This window comes from Coffea arabica, chromosome 6e, assembly GCF_036785885.1.
Source record: "Coffea arabica cultivar ET-39 chromosome 6e, Coffea Arabica ET-39 HiFi, whole genome shotgun sequence".
Classification (NCBI taxonomy): Eukaryota; Viridiplantae; Streptophyta; class Magnoliopsida; order Gentianales; family Rubiaceae; genus Coffea; species Coffea arabica.
In genome coordinates, this window is record NC_092321.1 from 62,165,616 (window position 1) to 62,170,774 (window position 5,159).

A 5,159-nucleotide genomic window follows, 5' to 3' on the forward strand; every position below is an offset into this window, starting at 1 on the left:
GCTCTTTTTGCTTACGGGCGCATTGTAGTCAGTAGTAAGGATGAATGGTGCGTCGCCTTTCTCTCATGTTCTATCCTGTGTGGAATGAGTTTTCTGGGTTTTTCTCTGTTGCCGAAGATTTTGTTGTGGCGGTTGAATCTATATCGACTCATTCTGGTGCCGCTGCATTGGAGTTGATGGTACTTCGTCAGCACCCTGTACAGGCCAGCTGTGCTGCTGGCCTGTATATCTTGGCGAAAGCTATAATGGTAGGTCTGCGACCAACTTTTTATCTTCTTCTACGTTTGGTGCTTTTCTGTCAAAAACTGCCTTAATTAGAATTTGTGATTTAGAATTAAAATGGCACTTTGTGTTTGCAGTGCGTTGGTGCTGACCCAACAGCGTTCCTTGGATGCCTGACCTTCCTCTACCCCGGGTGAACCACGGGTGAAGGCTGCTGGTAGAAGGAGATCTGCTGGCGGAACCGCATGTTTAACGGCAAAAGTTGACTGGCTGGAAGTCCCGAAAAATTTTAGCACTCAAAAGTACTCCGGTTATTGTTACATTTTTTAATGATTTTAGCTTAATTTTTCATCCAAATTTGCATCCTGAAGAAGCGCTGCGGCTTCGCCGGACCGAGCTGACCTACTGAAACGCTCTGTCAAAACTGGCGTCTTCCTCGTTAGCTCACCTGAACAAAGAGGTTTTGGTGGAGGTAGTCACCCAAAAAAGCATCGACCAGATCGAAGTTTTGGCTAAAGACACCCCGGCCTCTTGGATGACTTCCCGTGAATTCCACTCACCGGAAAACTAATTTGACCGTCGAAGTGTCCCCGGGTACAACCTCGGGGCTCTCCAGTTAGTCACCCTAGAGACCTTTTCTTGTTTGTTTCGCATGGTTTGGACACGCTGTTCTCATCAGCACGTCGAGCTCAGTAGGTGAGCTCGTTCCGGGGAAACCGCCTCGCTTGTTCAAATGGTAACTTGCTTTCTTTTTTATTCTTCTTCTAATTAACCACCAAGAACTTTATATATATTTTTATTCTATGTCTTTGTAGGCGTTTCAAGAATATATTAGATATGTTATTGCATTGATATTCGTCTTATCAGTTGACCTTTGGTCATCTCTTCTGATTCTTGGCGTCAATCCACAGTTCGTGATGTTTTTTCTGATTTTTATTTTTCCACCGTGACATTTTTAGTTTTAAATTTTATTTGGAGCGATCGGGTTGTTCGTTCCATTGGTTGGCTTCGTCGGAGGCGATTATCGCTTCAGACTGGGTATATTGCTCTTTTTGCTAACGGGCGCATTGTAGTCAGTAGTAAGGATGAATGGTGCGTCGCCTTTCTCTCATGTTCTATCCTGTGTGGAATGAGTTTTCTGGGTTTTTGTCTGTCATCGAAGATTTTGTTGTGGCGGTTGAATCTATATCGACTCATTCTGGTGCCGCTGCGTTGGAGTTGACGGTTCTTAGTCAGCACCCTGTACAGACCGAGCTGACCTACTGAAACGCTCTGTCAAAACTGGCGTCTTCCTCGTTTGCTCACCTGAACAAAGAGGTTTTGGTGGAGATAGTCCCCCAAAAAAGCATCGAACAGATCGAAGTCTTGGCTAAAGACAGCCCGACCTCTTGGATGACTTCCCGTGAATTCCACTCACCGGAAGACTAACTTGACCGTCGAAGTTTCCCCAGGTACAACCTCGGGACTCTCCTGTTAGTCACCCTAGAGACCTTTTCTTGTGTGTTTCGCAGGGTTTGGACACACTCTTCTCATCAGCACGTCGAGCTCAGTAGGTGAGCTCTTTCCGGGGAAATCGCAGCACTTGTTCAAATGGTAACTTGCTTTCTTTTTTATTTTTCTTCTAATTAACCTCAAAAAATTTTATATATACTTTTATTTTATGTCTTTGTAGGTGTTTCAGGAATATATTAGATATGTTATTGCATTGATATTCGTCTTATCAGTTGACCTTTGGTCATCGCTTCTGATTCTTGGCGTCAATCCACAGTTCGTGATGTTTTTTCTGGTTTTCATTTTCTCACTTGTGTCGTTTTTAGTTTTAAATTTTATTTGGAGCGATCGGGTTGTTCGTTCCATTGGTTGGCTTCGTCGGAGGCGATTAGCGATTCAGACTGGGTATATTGCTCTTTTTGCTTACGGGCGCATTGTAGTCAGTAGTAAGGATGAATGGTGCGTCGCCTTTCTCTCATGTTCTATCCTGTGTGGAATGAGTTTTCTGGGTTTTTCTCTGTTGCCGAAGATTTTGTTGTGGCGGTTGAATCTATATCGACTCATTCTGGTGCCGCTGCATTGGAGTTGATGGTACTTCGTCAGCACCCTGTACAGGCCAGCTGTGCTGCTGGCCTGTATATCTTGGCGAAAGCTATAATGGTAGGTCTGCGACCAACTTTTTATCTTCTTCTACGTTTGGTGCTTTTCTGTCAAAAACTGCCTTAATTAGAATTTGTGATTTAGAATTAAAATGGCACTTTGTGTTTGCAGTGCGTTGGTGCTGACCCAACAGCGTTCCTTGGATGCCTGACCTTCCTCTACCCCGGGTGAACCACGGGTGAAGGCTGCTGGTAGAAGGAGATCTGCTGGCGGAACCGCATGTTTAACGGCAAAAGTTGACTGGCTGGAAGTCCCGAAAAATTTTAGCACTCAAAAGTACTCCGGTTATTGTTACATTTTTTAATGATTTTAGCTTAATTTTTCATCCAAATTTGCATCCTGAAGAAGCGCTGCGGCTTCGCCGGACCGAGCTGACCTACTGAAACGCTCTGTCAAAACTGGCGTCTTCCTCGTTAGCTCACCTGAACAAAGAGGTTTTGGTGGAGGTAGTCACCCAAAAAAGCATCGACCAGATCGAAGTTTTGGCTAAAGACACCCCGGCCTCTTGGATGACTTCCCGTGAATTCCACTCACCGGAAAACTAATTTGACCGTCGAAGTGTCCCCGGGTACAACCTCGGGGCTCTCCAGTTAGTCACCCTAGAGACCTTTTCTTGTTTGTTTCGCATGGTTTGGACACGCTGTTCTCATCAGCACGTCGAGCTCAGTAGGTGAGCTCGTTCCGGGGAAACCGCCTCGCTTGTTCAAATGGTAACTTGCTTTCTTTTTTATTCTTCTTCTAATTAACCACCAAGAACTTTATATATATTTTTATTCTATGTCTTTGTAGGCGTTTCAAGAATATATTAGATATGTTATTGCATTGATATTCGTCTTATCAGTTGACCTTTGGTCATCTCTTCTGATTCTTGGCGTCAATCCACAGTTCGTGATGTTTTTTCTGATTTTTATTTTTCCACCGTGACATTTTTAGTTTTAAATTTTATTTGGAGCGATCGGGTTGTTCGTTCCATTGGTTGGCTTCGTCGGAGGCGATTATCGCTTCAGACTGGGTATATTGCTCTTTTTGCTAACGGGCGCATTGTAGTCAGTCTTTCTCTCATGTTCTATCCTGTGTGGAATGAGTTTTCTGGGTTTTTGTCTGTCATCGAAGATTTTGTTGTGGCGGTTGAATCTATATCGACTCATTCTGGTGCCGCTGCGTTGGAGTTGACGGTTCTTAGTCAGCACCCTGTACAGACCGAGCTGACCTACTGAAACGCTCTGTCAAAACTGGCGTCTTCCTCGTTTGCTCACCTGAACAAAGAGGTTTTGGTGGAGATAGTCCCCCAAAAAAGCATCGAACAGATCGAAGTCTTGGCTAAAGACAGCCCGACCTCTTGGATGACTTCCCGTGAATTCCACTCACCGGAAGACTAACTTGACCGTCGAAGTTTCCCCAGGTACAACCTCGGGACTCTCCTGTTAGTCACCCTAGAGACCTTTTCTTGTGTGTTTCGCAGGGTTTGGACACACTCTTCTCATCAGCACGTCGAGCTCAGTAGGTGAGCTCTTTCCGGGGAAATCGCAGCACTTGTTCAAATGGTAACTTGCTTTCTTTTTTATTTTTCTTCTAATTAACCTCAAAAAATTTTATATATACTTTTATTTTATGTCTTTGTAGGTGTTTCAGGAATATATTAGATATGTTATTGCATTGATATTCGTCTTATCAGTTGACCTTTGGTCATCGCTTCTGATTCTTGGCGTCAATCCACAGTTCGTGATGTTTTTTCTGGTTTTCATTTTCTCACTTGTGTCGTTTTTAGTTTTAAATTTTATTTGGAGCGATCGGGTTGTTCGTTCCATTGGTTGGCTTCGTCGGAGGCGATTAGCGATTCAGACTGGGTATATTGCTCTTTTTGCTTACGGGCGCATTGTAGTCAGTAGTAAGGATGAATGGTGCGTCGCCTTTCTCTCATGTTCTATCCTGTGTGGAATGAGTTTTCTGGGTTTTTCTCTGTTGCCGAAGATTTTGTTGTGGCGGTTGAATCTATATCGACTCATTCTGGTGCCGCTGCATTGGAGTTGATGGTACTTCGTCAGCACCCTGTACAGGCCAGCTGTGCTGCTGGCCTGTATATCTTGGCGAAAGCTATAATGGTAGGTCTGCGACCAACTTTTTATCTTCTTCTACGTTTGGTGCTTTTCTGTCAAAAACTGCCTTAATTAGAATTTGTGATTTAGAATTAAAATGGCACTTTGTGTTTGCAGTGCGTTGGTGCTGACCCAACAGCGTTCCTTGGATGCCTGACCTTCCTCTACCCCGGGTGAACCACGGGTGAAGGCTGCTGGTAGAAGGAGATCTGCTGGCGGAACCGCATGTTTAACGGCAAAAGTTGACTGGCTGGAAGTCCCGAAAAATTTTAGCACTCAAAAGTACTCCGGTTATTGTTACATTTTTTAATGATTTTAGCTTAATTTTTCATCCAAATTTGCATCCTGAAGAAGCGCTGCGGCTTCGCCGGACCGAGCTGACCTACTGAAACGCTCTGTCAAAACTGGCGTCTTCCTCGTTAGCTCACCTGAACAAAGAGGTTTTGGTGGAGGTAGTCACCCAAAAAAGCATCGACCAGATCGAAGTTTTGGCTAAAGACACCCCGGCCTCTTGGATGACTTCCCGTGAATTCCACTCACCGGAAAACTAATTTGACCGTCGAAGTGTCCCCGGGTACAACCTCGGGGCTCTCCAGTTAGTCACCCTAGAGACCTTTTCTTGTTTGTTTCGCATGGTTTGGACACGCTGTTCTCATCAGCACGTCGAGCTCAGTAGGTGAGCTCGTTCCG